At 43.8% G+C, this 23,081-nt stretch overlaps 1 protein-coding gene across 1 annotated transcript in view; it reads right to left on the bottom strand.

Moving 5' to 3' along the window:
* HIBCH (3-hydroxyisobutyryl-CoA hydrolase) overlaps positions 1–23,081 on the bottom strand; it is a 180,877-nt gene that overhangs the window by 12,926 nt on the left and 144,870 nt on the right. The gene's annotated exons all lie outside the window — the stretch shown is intronic.

The following is a 23,081-nucleotide window of genomic DNA, read 5'->3' as shown; positions in this document are numbered from 1 at the left end:
GGGTGAATGTGAAAGTGTTCTGCTCATCCTTAGCAACACATATTCATGAAATGGTTCTCTCTGAGTAAACTGCATCAATGCAATGAAACGCGCCAGACACTGATCCTGTTCTGCTTCCAGTCTGGTACCTGTTGCGCGCTCCGTCGTTTGTTTTTTGGGGAGGTCAACCATTCATTCCTTCACAACCGCAGCTGCGTCCGAACAGAAGATGTACCGATTAGGAGTATGTAATTCCCACATGTGCACTCTATACATTACCGCCTGGCACTCCTATTATAAGGGACCAAAAGTACACAGGTATAATCTGTGGGTCTGCTGCTTACGTGGAATAAAACGGCTCTTGCATTAGCCCTCGTATGGCTGGCTTTGGATATTTGGTGACTATTTTCCATCTGTACTGGTCCCTATCTGGATTACTAGGAAACACTGCAGCATTAGACCAGGGGTCAGGGAACTTTTTTATCTCCAAATATATTTACAGTAGATACGCCGACGTTACCCCCTTGATTTGAAAGGAAGGAAATCATAATAAGAATTTACTTACCGATAATTCTATTTCTCGGAGTCCGTAGTGGATGCTGGGGTTCCTGAAAGGACCATGGGGAATAGCGGCTCCGCAGGAGACAGGGCACAAAAAGTAAAGCTTTAGGATCAGGTGGTGTGCACTGGCTCCTCCCCCTATGACCCTCCTCCAAGCCTCAGTTAGGATACTGTGCCCGGACGAGCGTACACAATAAGGAAGGATTTTGAATCCCGGGTAAGACTCATACCAGCCACACCAATCACACTGTACAACCTGTGATCTGAACCCAGTTAACAGTATGATAACAGCGGAGCCTCTGAAAAGATGGCTCACAACAATAATAACCCGATTTTTGTAACTATGTACAAGTATTGCAGATAATCCGCACTTGGGATGGGCGCCCAGCATCCACTACGGACTCCGAGAAATAGAATTATCGGTAAGTAAATTCTTATTTTCTCTATCGTCCTAGTGGATGCTGGGGTTCCTGAAAGGACCATGGGGATAATACCAAAGCTCCCAAACGGGCGGGAGAGTGCGGATGACTCTGCAGCACCGAATGAGAGAACTCCAGGTCCTCCTTAGCCAGGGTATCAAATTTGTAGGATTTTACCAACGTGTTTGCCCCTGACTAAATAGCCGCTCGGCAAAGTTGTAAAGCCGAGACCCCTCGGGCAGCCGCCCAAGATAAGCCCACCTTCCTTGTGGAATGGGCATTTACATATTTTGGCTGTGGCAGGCCTGCCACAGAATGTGCAAGCTGAATTGTATTACACATCCAACTAGCAATAGTCTGCTTAGAAGCAAGAGCACCCAGTTTGTTGGGTGCATACAGGATAACAGCAAGTCAGTTTTCCTGACTCCAGCCGTCCTGGAACCTATATTTACAGGGCCCTGACAACATCTAGCAACCTGGAGTCCTCCAAGTCCCTAGTAGGCGCAAGGCACCAAAATAAGCTGGTTTAGGTGAAACACTGACACCACCTTAGGGAGAGAACTGGGGACGAGTCCGCAGCTCTGCCCTGTCCAAATGGACAACCAGATATGGGCTTTTTTGAGAAAAAAACCACCAATTTGACACTCGCCTGGTCCAGGCCAGGGCCAAGAGCATGGTCACTTTTCATGTGAGATGCTTCAAATCCACAGATTTGACTGGTTTTAAACCAATGTGATTTGAGGAATCCCAGAACTACGTTGAGATCCCACAGTGCCACTGGAGGCACAAAAGGGGGTTGTATATGCAATACTCCCTTGACAAACTTCTGGACTTCAGGAACTGAAGCCACTTCTTTCTGGAAGAAAATCGACAGGGCCGAAATTTGAACCTTAATGGACCCCAATTTGAGGCCCATAGACACTCCTGTTTGCAGGAAATGCAGGAATCGACCGAGTTGAAATTTCTTCGTGGGGCCTTTCTGGCCTCACACCACGCAACATATTTTTGCCACATGTGGTGATAATGTTGTGCGGTCACCTCCTTTCTGGCTTTGACCAGGGTAGGAATGACCTCTTCCGGAATGCCTTTTTCCCTTAGGATCCGGCGTTCCACCGCCATGCCGTCAAACGCAGCTGCGGTAAGTCTTGGAACAGACATGGTACTTGCTGAAACAAGTCCCTTCTTAGCGGCAGAGGCCATAAGTCCTCTGTGAGCATCTCTTGAAGTTCCGGGTACCAAGTCCTTCTTGGCCAATCCGGAGCCATGAGTATAGTTCTTACTCCTCTACGTCTTATAAGTCTCAGTACCTTAGGTATGAGAAGCAGAGGATGGAACACATACACCGACTGGTACATCCATGGTGTTACCAGAACGTCCACAGCTATTGCCTGAGGGTCTCTTAACCTGGCGCAATACCTGTCCCGTTTTTTGTTCAGACGGGACGCCATCATGTCCACCTTTGGTATTTCCCAACGGTTTACAATCATGTGGAAAACTTCCCGATGAAGTTTCCACTCTGCCGGGTGGAGGTCGTGCCTGCTGAGGAAGTCTGCTTCCCAGTTTCCATTCCCGGAATGAAACACTGCTGACAGTGCTATCACATGATTTTCCGCCCAGCGAAAAGTCCTTGCAGTTTTTACCATTGCCCTCCTGCTTCTTGTGCCGCCCTGTCTATTTACGTGGGCGACTGCCGTGATGTTTTTCCCACTGGATCAATACCGGCTGACCTTGAAGAAGAGGTCTTGCTAAGCTTAGAGTATTATAAATTTACCCTTAGCTCCAGTATATTTATGTGGAGAAAAGTCTCCAGACTTGATCACACTCCCTGGAAATTTTTTCCTTGTGTGACTGCTCCCCAGCCTCTCGGGCTGGCCTCCGTGGTCACCAGCATCCAATCCTGAATGCCGAATCTGCGGCCCTCTAGAAGATGAGCACTCTGTAACCACCACAGGAGAGACACCCTTGTCCTTGGATATAGGGTTATCCGCTGATGTATCTGAAGATGCGATCCGGACCATTTGTCCAGCAGATCCCACTGAAAAATTATTGCGTGAAATCTGCCGAATGGAATTGCTTCGTAGGAAGTCACCATCTTTACCAGGACCCTTGTGCAATGATGCACTGATTTTAGGAGGTTCCTGACTAGCTCGGATAACTCCCTGGCTTTCTCTTCCGGGAGAAACACCTTTTTCTGGACTGTGTCCAGAATCATCCCTAGGCACAGCAGACTTGTCGCCGGGATCAGCTGCGATTTTGGAATATTTAGAATCCACCCGTGCTGTTGTAGCAGTATCCGAGATAGTGCTACTCCGACCTCCAACTGTTCCCTGGACTTTGCCCTTATCAGGAGATCGTCCAAGTAAGGGATAATTAAGACGCCTTTTCTTCGAAGAAGAATCATCATTTCGGCCATTACCTTGGTAAAGACCCGGGGTGCCGTGGACAATCCAAACGGCAGCGTCTGAAACTGATAGTGACAGTTCTGTACCACGAACCTGAGGTACCCTTAGTGAGAAGGGCAAATTTTGGACATGGAGGTAAGCATCCCTGATGTCTCGGGACACCATATAGTCCCCTTCTTCCTGGTTCGTTATCACTGCTCTGAGTGACTCCATCTTGATTTGAACCTTTGTAAGTGTTCAAATTTTTTTAGATTTAGAATAGGTCTCACCTAGCCTTCTGGCTTCAGTACCACAATATAATGTGGAATAATACCCCTTTTCTTGTTGTAGGAGGGGTAATTTAATTATCACCTGCTGGGAATACAGCTCGTGAATTGTTTCCCATACTGCCTCCTTGTCGGAGGGAGACCTTGGTAAAGCAGACTTCAGGAGCCTGCGCAGGGGAAACGTCTCGACATTCCAATCTGTACCCCTGGGATACTACATGTAGGATCCAGGGGTCCTGTACGGTCCCAGCGTCATGCTGAGAGCTTGGCAGAAGCGGTGGAAGGCTTCTGTTCCTGGGAATGGGCTGCCTGCTGCAGTCTTCTTCCCTTTCCTCTATCCCTGGGCAGATATGACTCTTATAGGGACGAAAGGACTGAAGCTGAAAAGACGGTGTCTTTTTCTGCAGAGATGTGACTTAGGGTAAAAACGGTGGATTTTCCAGCAGTTGCCGTGGCCACCAGGTCCGATGGACCGATCCCAAATAACTCCTCTTCCTTTATACGGCAATACACCTTTGTGCCGTTTGGAATCTGCATCACCTGACCACTGTCGTGTCCATAAACATCTTCTGGCAGATATGGACATCGCACTTACTCTTGATGCCAGAGTGCAAATATCCCTCTGTGCATCTCGCATATATAGAAAATGCATCCTTTAAATGCTCTATAGTCAATAAAATACTGTCCCTGTCAAGGGTATCAATATTTTTAGTCAGGGAATCCGACCAAGCCACCCCAGCTCTGCACATCCAGGCTGAGGCGATCGCTGGTCGCAGTATAACACCAGTATGTGTGTATATACTTTTTATGATATTTTCCAGCCTCCGGTCAGCTGGCTCCTTGAGGACGGCCCTATCTATAGACGGTACCGCCACTTGTTTTGATAAGCGTGTGAGCGCCTTATCCACCCTAAGGGGTGTTTCCCAACGCGCCCTAACTTCTGGCGGGAAAGGGTATACCGCCCATAATTTTCTATCGGGGGGAACCCACGCATCATCACACACTTCATTTAATTTATCTGATTCAGGAAAAACTACGGTAGTTTTTTCACATCCCACATAATACCCTCTTTTGTGGTACTTGTAGTATCAGAAATATGTAACACCTCCTTCATTGCCCTTAACGTGTGGCCCTAATAAGGAATACGTTTGTTTATTCACCGTCGACACTGGATTCAGTGTCCGTGTCTGTGTCGACCGACTAAAGTAAACGGGCGTTTTAAAACCCCTGACGGTGTTTCTGAGACGTCTGGACCGGTACTAATTGTTTGTCGGCCGTCTCATGTCGTCAACCGACCTTGCAGCGTGTTGACATTATCACGTAATTCCCTAAATAAGCCATCCATTCCGGTGTCGACTCCCTAGAGAGTGACATCACCATTACAGGCAATTGCTCCGCCTCCTCACCAACATCGTCCTCATACATGTCGACACACACGTACCGACACACAGCACACACACAGGGAATGCTCTGATAGAGGACAGGACCCACTAGCCCTTTGGAGAGACAGAGGGAGAGTTTGTCAGCACACACCAAAAACGCTATAATTATATAGGGACAACCTTATATAAGTGTTTTCCCTTATAGCATCTTTTATATATTTCTAACGCCAAATTAGTGCCCCGCCTCTCTGTTTTAACCCTGTTTCTGTAGTGCAGTGCAGGGGAGAGCCTGGGAGCCTTCCCTCCAGCCTTTCTGTGAGGGAAAATGGCGCTGTGTGCTGAGGAGATAGGCCCCGCCCCTTTTTCGGCGGGCTCGTCTCCCGCTCTTTAATGGATTCTGGCAGGGGTTAAATATCTCCATATAGCCCCCGGAGGCTATATGCGAGGTATTTTTAGCCAAAAAAGGTTTTCATTTGCCTCCCAGGGCGCCCCCCTCCCAGCGCCCTGCACCCTCAGTGACTGCCGTGTGAAGTGTGCTGAGAGGAAATGGCGCACAGCTGCAGTGCTGTGCGCTACCTTAAGAAGACTGAGGAGTCTTCTGCCGCCGATTCTGGACCTCTTCTCGTTTCAGCATCTGCAAGGGGGCCGGCGGCGAGGCTCCGGTGACCATCCAGGCTGTACCTGTGATCGTCCCTCTGGAGCTAATGTCCAGTAGCCAAAGAAGCCAATCCATCCTGCACGCAGGTGAGTTCACTTCTTCTCCCCTAAGTCCCTCGTTGCAGTGATCCTGTTGCCAGCAGGACTCACTGTAAAATAAAAAACCTAAGCTAAACTTTTCTAAGCAGCTCTTTAGGAGAGCCACCTAGATTGCACCCTTCTCGGCCGGGCACAAAAATCTAACTGAGGCTTGGAGGAGGGTCATAGGGGGAGGAGCCAGTGCACACCACCTGATCCTAAAGCTTTACTTTTTGTGCCCTGTCTCCCGCGGAGCCGCTATTCCCCATGGTCCTTTCAGGAACCCCAGCATCCACTAGGACGATAGAGAAATATTATTGTGCATATATACTGGTTATCACTGTTTATATGGCATTTCTGAGATACTGTATATATATATATATATATATATATATATATACACACACACACACATACTTATATATACACACAGTATATATATATTTTTGCCAATTATTTTTTGGCATTGAATGGGTTAATTAACACTTTCTCCCCAAAACACCAGAATGAATGTAACAAGGAGCGCAGGGCGAGCAGGAGGCAACGCGGTGTGATGTCAGCACGTCACATCGTGAGCCGGCCGGTGCTGGACGGGGCTGTGTCTCGGCAGCGCGACCGTCCATTACCCCCAGGAATTTACTTTTTACCCCATTTGGGGTAATTTACCCCTGTTCCCTGGACACTGCATTAGACCTACAACATAAACACTCCCTTCTGTTACTCGTTCGGTTGACGCCAGCGTAAATTTGCTATGTTTATTTCCCGGGAACATTCTGCGGCGACACTTCACACGAGACTCCACTGGGACCTTTGCGCATATTAGAACGGTCACCTCAAACAATGTAAGTGCAATTTGGCAGACTGGAGTGTGAGCAAGTTACACAATAATAACACTACTGGAGAGATCAGCGACGTCACCTATAGCCGTCGCTTTCCCATAGAGCGTAACATGCTCAGACTGATCACGGCAGACATACTGTAAGTGATAGCAGGGCACTTACTTACAACACAACACCAGCAGGGAATTAACGCAGGATAATAAGGTGGTTATATAACAAGCCGCAAACAAATACGGGATAGAGTAATAGCGGAGGCAGAGGCAGCAGCAAGAGGTCGAAGCAACAAACAAACAATAAAACTGAGGGTTGGGCACTAGGGGTATGGATAGGCATTAGGGGGCAGTTACGGTTAGGCACTAGGGGTAGGGTTAGGCACTAGGGGTAGGGTCAGGCACTAGAGGCAGGGTTAGGCTGCGGGAGGGAATGGTTAGGGTTAGGCACTAGGGGTATGGATAGGCATTAGGGGTAGGGTTAGGCACTAGAGGTAGGGTTAGGCTGCGGGAGGGAATGGTTAGGGTTAGGCACTAGGGGTAGGGTTAGGCACTAGGGGTAGGGTTAGGCTGTGGGAGGGAATGGTTAGGGTTAGGCACTAGAGGCAGGGTTAGGCTGTGGGAGGGAATGGTTAGGGTTAGGCACTAGGGGTATGGATAGACATTAGGGGGCAGTTACGGTTAGGTACTAGGGGTAGGGTTTGGCTGTGGGAGTGAATGGTTAGGGTTAGGCACTAGGGGTATGGATAGACATTAGGGGGCAGTTACGGTTAGGCACTAGGGGTAGGGTTAGGCTGTGGGAGGGAATGGTTAGTGTTAGGCACTATGGGTAGGGTTAGGCTGCGGGAGGGAATGGTTAGGGTTAGGCACTAGGGGTAGGGTTGGGCTGTGGGAGGGAATGGTTGGGGTTAGGCACTAGGGGTAGGGTTGGGCTGTGGGAGGGAATGGTTGGGGTTAGGCACTAGGGGTATGGATAGACATTAGGGGGCAGTTAGGGTTAGGCACTAGGGGTAGGGTTAGGCTGTGGGAGGGAATGGTTAGGGTTAGGCACTAGGGGTAGGGATAGACATTAGGGGGCAGTTAGGGTTAGGCACTAGGGGTAGGGTTAGGCTGTGGGAGGGAATGGTTAGGGTTAGGCACTAGGGGTAGGGTTAGGCTGTGGGAGGGAATGGTTAGGGTTAGGCACTAGGGGTATGGATAGACATTAGGGGGCAGTTAGGGTTAGGCACTAGGGATAGGGTTAGGCTGTGGGAGGGAATGGTTAGGGATAGGCACTAGGGGTAGGGATAGACATTAGGGGGCAGTTAGGGTTAGGCACTAGGGGTAGGGTTAGGCTGTGGGAGGGAATGGTTAGGGTTAGGCACTAGGGGTATGGATAGGCATTAGGGGCAGTTACGGTTAGGCACTAGGGGTAGGGTTAGGCACTAGGGGTATGGATAGACATTAGGGGGCAGTTAGGGTAAGGTATTAGGGCCCAAATCTAATAAGCCTTAATGGGAGATAAAGTGGAGACTGATAAAAAGTGACAAAGAACTAACCAATCATCTGTCATTTTCCAAACACATCTTGTGACGTGGCAGCTAGGAGCTGATTGGCTGGTACTTTATCACTCTTTATCCATGTCCACTTTAGCTTTTGTTACTGTTAAGGCGTAATGCATCTGTAATTGTAATTTATTTACAGTTTCTTATATAGCGCAGCACATTCTGTTGCGCTTTACAATTGCAGGGAGAAGGTTAGGGTTAAGATAACACAAAAAATGTGCATGGAAACTTTTTGATCCTGCCGACCCAAGTCCATGTCGACCATTTGAATATCGCCATTTTGACACTGTAGGTCAACAGTAATAGGTCGATAGTGTCAAAATGGCGATATTCAAATGGTGACCCTAACTGCGCAGCCTAACGATAACCATCCCCAGAATGGATCCCCGTTTATGTACTGTACGTGACTCGGCAATACGGTAGGGGTTGCTGAGACGCACACTTGTAGCGTCATGTATGAAGTCTTCGGCTGGTGATGGAATCATGGCACTACTGCGTTATAAGTAGGATAATCAGTGTTCCACCCCTTTAGGTACACTATATTCCTATCACCACAGGTATGAGATCACTAGAATGCACTGAATGAATTATCACTTACACTATATTCCTATCACCACAGGTATGAGATCACTAGAATACACTGAATGAATTATCACTTACACTATATTCCTATCACCACAGGCATGAGATCACTAGATTACACTGAATGAATTATCACTTACACTATATTCCTATCACCACAGGCATGAGATCACTAGAATACACTGAATGAATTATCACTTACACTATATTCCTATCACCACAGGCATGAGATCACTAGAATGCACTGAATGAATTATCACTTACACTATATTCCTATCACCACAGGTATGAGATCACTAGAATACACTGAATGAATTATCACTTACACTATATTCCTATCACCACAGGTATGAGATCACTAGAATACACTGAATGAATTATCACTTACACTATATTCCTATCACCACAGGCATGAGATCCCTAGAATGCACTGAATGAATTATCACTTACACTATATTCCTATCACCACAGGTATGAGATCACTAGAATGCACTGAATGAATTATCACTTACACTATATTCCTATCACCACAGGTATGAGATCACTAGAATGCACTGAATGAATTATCACTTACACTATATTCCTATCACCACAGGTATGAGATCACTAGAATGCACTGAATGAATTATCACTTACACTATATTCCTATCACCACAGGTATGAGATCACTAGAATACACTGAATGAATTATCACTTACACTATATTCCTATCACCACAGGTATGAGATCACTAGAATGCACTGAATTAATTATCACTTACACTATATTCCTATCACCACAGGTATGAGATCACTAGAATGCACTGAATGAATTATCACTTACACTATATTCCTATCACCACAGGTATGAGATCACTAGAATGCACTGAATGAATTATCACTTACACTATGGCCCTCATTCCGAGTTGATCGGTCGCAAGGCGAATTTAGCAGAGTTACACACGCTAAGCCGCCGCCTACTGGGAGTGAATCTTAGCTTCTTAAAATTGCGACCGATGTATTCGCAATATTGCGATTACTAACTACTTAGCAGTTTCAGAGTAGCTCCAGACTTACTCTGCCTGTGCGATCAGTTCAGTGCTTGTCGTTCCTGGTTGACGTCACAAACACACCCAGCGTTCGCCCAGGCACTCCCACCGTTTCCCCGGCCACTCCTGCGTTTTTCCCGGAAACGGTAGCGTTTTCAGCCACACGCCCCTGAAACGCCGTGTTTCCGCCCAGTAACACCCATTTCCTGTCAATCACATTACGATCGCCGGAGCGAAGAAAAAGCCGTGAGTAAAATTACTTTCTTCATAGTAAAGTTACTTGGCGCAGTCGCAGTGCGAACATTGCGCATGCGTACTAAGCGGATTTTCACTGCGATGCGATGAAAAATACCGAGCGAACAACTCGGAATGAGGGCCTATATTCCTATCACCACAGGTATGAGATCACTAGAATGCACTGAATGAATTATCACTTACACTATATTCCTATCACCACAGGTATGAGATCACTAGAATGCACTGAATGAATTATCACTTACACTATATTCCTATTACCACAGGCATGAGATCACTAGAATACACTGAATGAATTATCACTTACACTATATTCCTATCACCACAGGCATGAGATCACTAGAATGCACTGAATGAATTATCACTTACACTATATTCCTATCACCACAGGTATGAGATCACTAGAATACACTGAATGAATTATCACTTACACTATATTCCTATCACCACAGGCATGAGATCACTAGAATACACTGAATGAATTATCACTTACACTATATTCCTATCACCACAGGTATGAGATCACTAGAATACACTGAATGAATTATCACTTACACTATATTCCTATCACCACAGGCATGAGATCACTAGAATGCACTGAATGAATTATCACTTACACTATATTCCTATCACCACAGGCATGAGATCACTAGAATACACTGAATGAATTATCACTTACACTATATTCCTATCACCACAGGCATGAGATCACTAGAATGCACTGAATGAATTATCACTTACACTATATTCCTATCACCACAGGTATGAGATCACTAGAATGCACTGAATGAATTATCACTTACACTATATTCCTATCACCACAGGCATGAGATCACTAGAATACACTGAATGAATTATCACTTACACTATATTCCTATCACCACAGGTATGAGATCACTAGAATGCACTGAATGAATTATCACTTACACTATATTCCTATCACCACAGGCATGAGATCACTAGAATACACTGAATGAATTATCACTTACACTATATTCCTATCACCACAGGCATGAGATCACTAGAATGCACTGAATGAATTATCACTTACACTATATTCCTATCACCACAGGTATGAGATCACTAGAATGCACTGAATGAATTATCACTTACACTATATTCCTATCACCACAGGTATGAGATCACTAGAATGCACTGAATTAATTATCACTTACACTATATTCCTATCACCACAGGCATGAGATCACTAGAATGCACTGAATGAATTATCACTTACACTATATTCCTATCACCACAGGCATGAGATCACTAGAATACACTGAATGAATTATCACTTACACTATATTCCTATCACCACAGGTATGAGATCACTAGAATACACTGAATGAATTATCACTTACACTATATTCCTATCACCACAGGTATGAGATCACTAGAATACACTGAATGAATTATCACTTACACTATAGTCCTATCACCACAGGTATGAGATCACTAGAATACACTGAATGAATTATCACTTACACTATATTCCTATCACCACAGGTATGAGATCACTAGAATACACTGAATGAATTATCACTTACACTATATTCCTATCACCACAGGCATGAGATCACTAGAATGCACTGAATGAATTATCACTTACACTATATTCCTATCACCACAGGCATGAGATCAGTAGAATACACTGAATGAATCACTTACACTATCTTCCTATCACCACAGGTATGAGATCACTAGAATGCACTGAATGAATTATCACTTACACTATATTCCTATCACCAAAGGTATGAGATCACTAGAATGCACTGAATGAATTATCACTTACACTATATTCCTATCACCACAGGTATGAGATCACTAGAATGCACTGAATGAATTATCACTTACACTATATTCCTATCACCACAGGTATGAGATCACTAGAATGCACTGAATGAATTATCACTTACACTATATTCCTATCAACACAGGTATGAGATCACTAGAATACACTGAATGAATTATCACTTACACTATATTCCTATCACCACAGGCATGAGATCACTAGAATACACTGAATGAATTATCACTTACACTATATTCCTATCACCACAGGTATGAGATCACTAGAATGCACTGAATGAATTATCACTTACACTATATTCCTATCACCACAGGTATGAGATCACTAGAATGCACTGAATGAATTATCACTTACACTATATTCCTATCACCACAGGCATGAGATCACTAGAATACACTGAATGAATCACTTACACTATATTCCTATCACCACAGGTATGAGATCACTAGAATGCACTGAATGAATTATCACTTACACTATATTCCTATCACCACAGGTATGAGATCACTAGAATACACTGAATGAATTATCACTTACACTATATTCCTATCACCACAGGTATGAGATCACTAGAATGCACTGAATGAATTATCACTTACACTATATTCCTATCACCACAGGTATGAGATCACTAGAATGCACTGAATTAATTATCACTTACACTATATTCCTATCACCACAGGTATGAGATCACTAGAATGCACTGAATGAATTATCACTTACACTATATTCCTATCACCACAGGTATGAGATCACTAGAATGCACTGAATGAATTATCACTTACACTATGGCCCTCATTCCGAGTTGATCGGTCGCAAGGCGAATTTAGCAGAGTTACACACGCTAAGCCGCCGCCTACTGGGAGTGAATCTTAGCTTCTTAAAATTGCGACCGATGTATTCGCAATATTGCGATTACTAACTACTTAGCAGTTTCAGAGTAGCTCCAGACTTACTCTGCCTGTGCGATCAGTTCAGTGCTTGTCGTTCCTGGTTGACGTCACAAACACACCCAGCGTTCGCCCAGGCACTCCCACCGTTTCCCCGGCCACTCCTGCGTTTTTCCCGGAAACGGTAGCGTTTTCAGCCACACGCCCCTGAAACGCCGTGTTTCCGCCCAGTAACACCCATTTCCTGTCAATCACATTACGATCGCCGGAGCGAAGAAAAAGCCGTGAGTAAAATTACTTTCTTCATAGTAAAGTTACTTGGCGCAGTCGCAGTGCGAACATTGCGCATGCGTACTAAGCGGATTTTCACTGCGATGCGATGAAAAATACCGAGCGAACAACTCGGAATGAGGGCCTATATTCCTATCACCACAGGTATGAGATCACTAGAATGCACTGAATGAATTATCACTTACACTATATTCCTATCACCACAGGTATGAGATCACTAGAATGCACTGAATGAATTATCACTTACACTATATTCCTATTACCACAGGCATGAGATCACTAGAATACACTGAATGAATTATCACTTACACTATATTCCTATCACCACAGGCATGAGATCACTAGAATGCACTGAATGAATTATCACTTACACTATATTCCTATCACCACAGGTATGAGATCACTAGAATACACTGAATGAATTATCACTTACACTATATTCCTATCACCACAGGCATGAGATCACTAGAATACACTGAATGAATTATCACTTACACTATATTCCTATCACCACAGGTATGAGATCACTAGAATACACTGAATGAATTATCACTTACACTATATTCCTATCACCACAGGCATGAGATCACTAGAATGCACTGAATGAATTATCACTTACACTATATTCCTATCACCACAGGCATGAGATCACTAGAATACACTGAATGAATTATCACTTACACTATATTCCTATCACCACAGGCATGAGATCACTAGAATGCACTGAATGAATTATCACTTACACTATATTCCTATCACCACAGGCATGAGATCACTAGAATGCACTGAATGAATTATCACTTACCCTATATTCCTATCACCACAGGTATGAGATCACTAGAATACACTGAATGAATTATCACTTACACTATATTCCTATCACCACAGGTATGAGATCACTAGAATACACTGAATGAATTATCACTTACACTATATTCCTATCACCACAGGCATGAGATCACTAGAATGCACTGAATGAATTATCACTTACACTATATTCCTATCACCACAGGCATGAGATCACTAGAATACACTGAATGAATTATCACTTACACTATATTCCTATCACCACAGGCATGAGATCACTAGAATACACTGAATGAATTATCACTTACCCTACCCTATATTCCTATCACCACAGGTATGAGATCACTAGAATGCACTGAATGAATTATCACTTACACTATATTCCTATCACCACAGGCATGAGATCACTAGAATACACTGAATGAATTATCACTTACACTATATTCCTATCACCACAGGTATGAGATCACTAGAATGCACTGAATGAATTATCACTTACACTATATTCCTATCACCACAGGCATGAGATCACTAGAATACACTGAATGAATTATCACTTACACTATATTCCTATCACCACAGGCATGAGATCACTAGAATGCACTGAATGAATTATCACTTACACTATATTCCTATCACCACAGGTATGAGATCACTAGAATGCACTGAATGAATTATCACTTACACTATGGCCCTCATTCCGAGTTGTTCGCTCGCAAGGCGAATGTAGCAGAGTTACACACGCTAAGCCGCCGCCTACTGGGAGTGAATCTTAGCTTCTTAAAATTGCGACCGACGTACGCGCAATATTGCGATTACAAACGAGTTAGCAGTTTCAGAGTAGCTCCAGACTTACTCTGCCTGTGCGATCATTTCAGTGCTTGTCGTTCCTGGTTGACGTCACAAACACACCCAGCGTTCGCCCAGGCACTCCCACCGTTTCCCCGGCCACTCCTGCGTTTTTTCCGGAAACGGTAGCGTTTTCAGCCACACGCCCCTGAAACGCCGTGTATCCGCCCAGTAACACCCATTTCCTGTCAATCACATTACGATCGCCGGAGCGAAGAAAAAGCCGTGAGTAAAAATACTTTCTTCATAGTAAAGTTACTTGGCGCAGTCGCAGTGCGAACATTGCGCAAGCGTACTAAGCGGATTTTCACTGCGATGCGATGAAAAATACCGAGCGAACAACTCGGAATGAGGGCCCATATTCCTATCACCACAGGTATGAGATCACTAGAATGCACTGAATTAATTATCACTTACACTATATTCCTATCACCACAGGCATGAGATCACTAGAATGCACTGAATGAATTATCACTTACACTATATTCCTATCACCACAGGCATGAGATCACTAGAATACACTGAATGAATTATCACTTACACTATATTCCTATCACCACAGGTATGAGATCACTAGAATACACTGAATGAATTATCACTTACACTATATTCCTATCACCACAGGTATGAGATCACTAGAATACACTGAATGAATTATCACTTACACTATAGTCCTATCACCACAGGTATGAGATCACTAGAATACACTGAATGAATTATCACTTACACTATATTCCTATCACCACAGGTATGAGATCACTAGAATACACTGAATGAATTATCACTTACACTATATTCCTATCACCACAGGCATGAGATCACTAGAATGCACTGAATGAATTATCACTTACACTATATTCCTATCACCACAGGCATGAGATCAGTAGAATACACTGAATGAATCACTTACACTATCTTCCTATCACCACAGGTATGAGATCACTAGAATGCACTGAATGAATTATCACTTACACTATATTCCTATCACCAAAGGTATGAGATCACTAGAATGCACTGAATGAATTATCACTTACACTATATTCCTATCACCACAGGTATGAGATCACTAGAATGCACTGAATGAATTATCACTTACACTATATTCCTATCACCACAGGTATGAGATCACTAGAATGCACTGAATGAATTATCACTTACACTATATTCCTATCAACACAGGTATGAGATCACTAGAATACACTGAATGAATTATCACTTACACTATATTCCTATCACCACAGGCATGAGATCACTAGAATACACTGAATGAATTATCACTTACACTATATTCCTATCACCACAGGTATGAGATCACTAGAATGCACTGAATGAATTATCACTTACACTATATTCCTATCACCACAGGTATGAGATCACTAGAATGCACTGAATGAATTATCACTTACACTATATTCCTATCACCACAGGCATGAGATCACTAGAATACACTGAATGAATCACTTACACTATATTCCTATCACCACAGGTATGAGATCACTAGAATGCACTGAATGAATTATCACTTACACTATATTCCTATCACCAAAGGTATGAGATCACTAGAATGCACTGAATGAATTATCACTTACACTATATTCCTATCACCACAGGTATGAGATCACTAGAATGCACTGAATGAATTATCACTTACACTATATTCCTATCACCACAGGTATGAGATCACTAGAATGCACTGAATGAATTATCACTTACACTATATTCCTATCACCACAGGTATGAGATCACTAGAATGCACTGAATGAATTATCACTTACACTATATTCCTATCACCACAGGCATGAGATCACTAGAATACACTGAATGAATTATCACTTACACTATATTCCTATCACCACAGGTATGAGATCACTAGAATGCACTGAATGAATTATCACTTACACTATATTCCTATCACCACAGGTATGAGATCACTAGAATACACTGAATGAATTATCACTTACACTATATTCCTATCACCACAGGTATGAGATCACTAGAATGCACTGAATTAATTATCACTTACACTATATTCCTATCACCACAGGTATGAGATCACTAGAATGCACTGAATGAATTATCACTTACACTATATTCCTATCACCACAGGTATGAGATCACTAGAATGCACTGAATGAATTATCACTTACACTATGGCCCTCATTCCGAGTTGATCGGTCGCAAGGCGAATTTAGCAGAGTTACACACGCTAAGCCGCCGCCTACTGGGAGTGAATCTTAGCTTCTTAAAATTGCGACCGATGTATTCGCAATATTGCGATTACTAACTACTTAGCAGTTTCAGAGTAGCTCCAGACTTACTCTGCCTGTGCGATCAGTACAGTGCTTGTCGTTCCTGGTTGACGTCACAAACACACCCAGCGTTCGCCCAGGCACTCCCACCGTTTCCCCGGCCACTCCTGCGTTTTTCCCGGAAACGGTAGCGTTTTCAGCCACACGCCCCTGAAACGCCGTGTTTCCGCCCAGTAACACCCATTTCCTGTCAATCACATTACGATCGCCGGAGCGAAGAAAAAGCCGTGAGTAAAATTACTTTCTTCATAGTAAAGTTACTTGGCGCAGTCGCAGTGCGAACATTGCGCATGCGTACTAAGCGGATTTTCACTGCGATGCGATGAAAAATACCGAGCGAACAACTCGGAATGAGGGCCTATATTCCTATCACCACAGGTATGAGATCACTAGAATGCACTGAATGAATTATCACTTACACTATATTCCTATCACCACAGGTATGAGATCACTAGAATGCACTGAATGAATTATCACTTACACTATATTCCTATCACCACAGGCATGAGATCACTAGAATACACTGAATGAATTATCACTTACACTATATTCCTATCACCACAGGTATGAGATCACTAGAATACACTGAATGAATTATCACTTACACTATATTCCTATCACCACAGGTATGAGATCACTAGAATACACTGAATGAATTATCACTTACACTATAGTCCTATCACCACAGGTATGAGATCACTAGAATACACTGAATGAATTATCACTTACACTATATTCCTATCACCACAGGTATGAGATCACTAGAATACACTGAATGAATTATCACTTACACTATATTCCTATCACCACAGGCATGAGATCACTAGAATGCACTGAATGAATTATCACTTACACTATATTCCTATCACCACAGGCATGAGATCACTAGAATACACTGAATGAATCACTTACACTATATTCCTATCACCACAGGTATGAGATCACTAGAATGCACTGAATGAATTATCACTTACACTATATTCCTATCACCAAAGGTATGAGATCACTAGAATGCACTGAATGAATTATCACTTACACTATATTCCTATCACCACAGGTATGAGATCACTAGAATGCACTGAATGAATTATCACTTACACTATATTCCTATCACCACAGGTATGAGATCACTAGAATGCACTGAATGAATTATCACTTACACTATATTCCTATCACCACAGGTATGAGATCACTAGAATACACTGAATGAATTATCACTTACACTATATTCCTATCACCACAGGCATGAGATCACTAGAATACACTGAATGAATTATCACTTACACTATATTCCCATCACCACAGGTATGAGATCACTAGAATGCACTGAATGAATTATCACTTACACTATATTCCTATCACCACAGGTATGAGATCACTAGAATGCACTGAATGAATTATCACTTACACTATATTCCTATCACCACAGGCATGAGATCACTAGAATACACTGAATGAATCACTTACACTATATTCCTATCACCACAGGTATGAGATCACTAGAATGCACTGAATGAATTATCACTTACACTATATTCCTATCACCAAAGGTATGAGATCACTAGAATGCACTGAATGAATTATCACTTACACTATATTCCTATCACCACAGGTATGAGATCACTAGAATGCACTGAATGAATTATCACTTACACTATATTCCTATCACCACAGGTATGAGATCACTAGAATGCACTGAATGAATTATCACTTACACTATATTCCTATCACCACAGGTATGAGATCACTAGAATACACTGAATGAATTATCACTTACACTATATTCCTATCACCACAGGCATGAGATCACTAGAATACACTGAATGAATTATCACTTGAACTATATTCCTATCACCACAGGTATGAGATCACTAGAATACACTGAATGAATTATCACTTACACTATATTCCTATCACCACAGGCATGAGATCACTAGAATACACTGAATGAATTATCACTTGAACTATATTCCTATCACCACAGGTATGAGATCACTAGAATACACTGAATGAATTATCACTTAAGGCCAGTACTCACTGGCCGATGGCAGAGAGATGTGTGCTGAGCGAACCGCTCAGCACACATCTCTCCCGGCGCTCAGCACAGCGCGATCTGTGCTGAGCGTGCGGGGGGAGACGGGGGGGCCGCTCACTTCACCCAGCGGGTGAAGTGAGCGACCCGCTAGATTGGCCTGCATGCAGGCCAATCTAGCAGCAGCGATAGCGATGCGCGGGGCTGCGCATCGCTATCGCTGAGGGGGCTACACACGGAGCGATCGTGCTTAAAATCTAAGCAATCTAGTCAGATTGCTTAGATTTTAAGCAGCGATCGCTCCGTGAGTACCCCCCTTTACACTATATTCCTATCACCACAGGTATGAGATCACTAGAATGCACTGAATGAATTATCACTTACACTATATTCCTATCACCACAGGTATGAGATCACTAGAATACACTGAATGAATTATCACTTGAACTATATTCCTATCACCACAGGTATGAGATCACTAGAATGCACTGAATGAATTATCACTTACACTATATTCCTATCACCACAGGCATGAGATCACTAGAATGCACTGAATGAATTATCACTTACACTATATTCCTATCACCACAGGTATGAGATCACTAGAATGCACTGAATGAATTATCACTTACACTATATTCCTATCACCACAGGTATGAGATCACTAGAATACACTGAATGAATTATCACTTGAACTATATTCCTATCACCACAGGTATGAGATCACTAGAATACACTGAATGAATTATCACTTGAACTATATTCCTATCACCACAGGTATGAGATCACTAGAATGCACTGAATGAATTATCACTTGAACTATATTCCTATCACCACAGGTATGAGATCACTAGAATGCACTGAATGAATTATCACTTACACTATATTCCTATCACCACAGGTATGAGATCACTAGAATACACTGAATGAATTATCACTTGAACTATATTCCTATCACCACAGGCATGAGATCACTAGAATGCACTGAATGAATTATCACTTACACTATATTCCTATCACCACAGGCATGAGATCACTAGAATACACTGAATGAATTATCACTTACACTATATTCCTATCACCACAGGCATGAGATCACTAGAATGCACTGAATGAATTATCACTTACACTATATTCCTATCACCACAGGCATGAGATCACTAGAATGCACTGAATGAAGTATCACTTACACTATATTCCTATCACCACAGGTATGAGATCACTAGAATACACTGAATGAATTATCACTTACACTATATTCCTATCACCACAGGTATGAGATCACTAGAATACACTGAATGAAGTATCACTTACACTATATTCCTATCACCACAGGCATGAGATCACTAGAATACACTGAATGAATTATCACTTACACTATATTCCTATCACCACAGGTATGAGATCACTAGAATACACTGAATGAATTATCACTTACACTAGCTCTGACATGACAATTGCAGCAACACTGTAAAAATATTATTCCGCTTATTGCTGTAAATCTTGAAGTCCGCTGTAATTAGTTTTTCTCTATCGTCCTAGTGGATGCTGGGGTTCCTGAAAGGACCATGGGGAATAGCGGCTCCGCAGGAGACAGGGCACAAAAAGTAAAGCTTTTTCAGATCAGGTGGTGTGCACTGGCTCCTCCCCCTATGACCCTCCTCCAGACTCCAGTTAGATTTTTGTGCCCGGCCGAGAAGGGTGCAATCTAGGTGGCTCTCCTAAAGAGCTGCTTAGACAAAGTTTAGCTAGGTTTTTTATTTTACAGTGATTCCTGCTGGCAACAGGATCACTGCAGCGAGGGACTGAGGGGAGAAGGAGTCAACTCACCTGCGTGCAGGATGGATTGGCTTCTTGGCTACTGGACATCAAGCTCCAGAGGGACGATCACAGGTACAGCCTGGATGGTCACCGGAGCCGCGCCGCCGGCCCCCTTGCAGATGCTGAAGTCAGAAGAGGTCCAGAATCGGCGGCTGAAGACTCCTGCAGTCTTCTAAAGGTAGCGCACAGCACTGCAGCTGTGCGCCATTTTCCTCTCAGCACACTTCACACGGCAGTCACTGAGGGTGCAGGGCGCTGGGAGGGGGGCGCCCTGGGAGGCAAATGAATACCTATAAAGGCTAAAAATACCTCACATATAGCCCCTAGAGGCTATATGGAGATATTTAACCCCTGCCTGATTTTTCTAAATAGCGGGAGACAAGCCCGCCAGAAAAGGGGCGGGGCCTATCTCCTCAGCACACGGCGCCATTTCCTCTCACAGCTCCGCTGGTCAGGACGGCTCCCAAGTCTCTCCCCTGCACTGCACTACAGAAACAGGGTAAAACAGAGAGGGGGGGGCAAATTTATGGCGATATTTTGATATAACAAAGCAGCTATAAGGGAGCACTTATTATAAGGCTATCCCTGATATATATATAGCGCTTTTGGTGTGTGCTGGAAAACTCTCCCTCTGTCTCCCCAAAGGGCTAGTGGGTCCTGTCTTCGTTAGGAGCATTCCCTGTGTGTCTGCTGTGTGTCGGTACGTGTGTGTCGACATGTATGAGGACGATATTGGTGTGGAGGCGGAGCAATTGCCAAATATGAGGATGTCACCCCCTAGGGAGTCGACACCAGAATGGATGCCTTTATTTATGGAACTACGGGATAGTGTCAACACGCTAAAGCAGTCGTTTGACGACATGAGGCGGCCGGACAATCAATTAGTGCCTGTCCAGGCGACTCAAACACCGTCAGGGGCTGTGAAACGCCCTTTGCCTCAGTCGGTCGACACAGACCCAGACGCAGGCACTGACCCCAGTGGTGACGGTGACGATTCAACCGTATTTTCCAGTAGGGCCACACGTTATATGATTTTGGCAATGAAGGAGGCGTTACATTTAGCTGATACTACAGGTACCACTAAACAGGGTATTATGTGGGGTATGAAAAAACTACCTATAGTTTTTCCTAAATCAGAAGAATTAAATGACGTGTGTAATGAAGCGTGGGTTGCCCCTGATAAAAAGCTGATAATTTCAAAGAAATTAGTGGCATTATACCCTTTCCCGCCAGAGGTTAGGGAGCGCTGGGAAACACCTCCTAGGGTGGACAAGGCGCTAACACGCTTATCTAAACAAGTGGCGTTACCCTCTCCTGAGACGGCCGCACTTAAAGATCCATCAGATAGGCGGATGGAAAATATCCAAAAAAGTATATACACACATGCAGGTGTTATACTACGACCAGCTGTAGCGACTGCCTGGATGGGCAGTGCTGGGGTAGTTTGGTCAGAGTCCCTGATTGAAAATATTGATACCCTGGACAGGGACAATATTTTACTGTCGTTAGAACAAATAAAGGATGCATTTCTTTATATGCGTGATGCACAGAGGGATATCTGCACACTGGCATCACGGGTAAGTGCTATGTCCATTTCGGCCAGAAGAGCTTTATGGACGCGACAGTGGACAGGCGATGCGGATTCAAAACGGCATATGGAAGTTTTGCCGTATAAAGGGGAGGAGTTATTTGGAGTCGGTCTATCAGATTTGGTGGCCACGGCTACAGCCGGGAAATCCACCTTTCTACCTCAAGTCACTCCCCAACAGAAAAAGGCACCGACTTTTCAACCGCAGCCCTTTCGTTCCTTTAAAAATAAGAGAGCAAAGGGCTATTCATATCTGCCACGAGGCAGAGGTCGAGGGAAGAGACAGCAACACGCAGCTCCTTCCCAGGAACAGAAGCCCTCCCCGGCTTCTACAAAAGCCTCAGCATGACGCTGGGGCTTCTCAAGCGGACTCGGGGACGGTGGGCGGTCGTCTCAAAAATTACAGCGCGCAGTGGGCTCACTCGCAGGTAGATCCCTGGATCCTGCAGATAATATCTCAAGGGTACAGGTTGGAATTAGAGACAGATCCACCTCGCCGTTTCCTGAAGTCTGCTTTACCAACGTCCCCCTCCGAAAGGGAGACGGTTTTGGAAGCCATTCACAAGCTGTACTCTCAGCAGGTGATAGTCAAGGTACCTCTTCTACAACAAGGGAAGGGGTATTATTCCACTCTTTTTGTGGTACCGAAGCCGGATGGCTCGGTAAGGCCTATTCTAAATCTGAAGTCCTTGAACCTGTACAT

Source organism: Pseudophryne corroboree, chromosome 7, assembly GCF_028390025.1.
Source record: "Pseudophryne corroboree isolate aPseCor3 chromosome 7, aPseCor3.hap2, whole genome shotgun sequence".
Taxonomy (NCBI): domain Eukaryota; kingdom Metazoa; phylum Chordata; class Amphibia; order Anura; family Myobatrachidae; genus Pseudophryne; species Pseudophryne corroboree.
The sequence above is the reverse complement of the archived record's forward strand: the minus strand, read 5'-3'. Positions and strand labels throughout refer to the sequence as shown.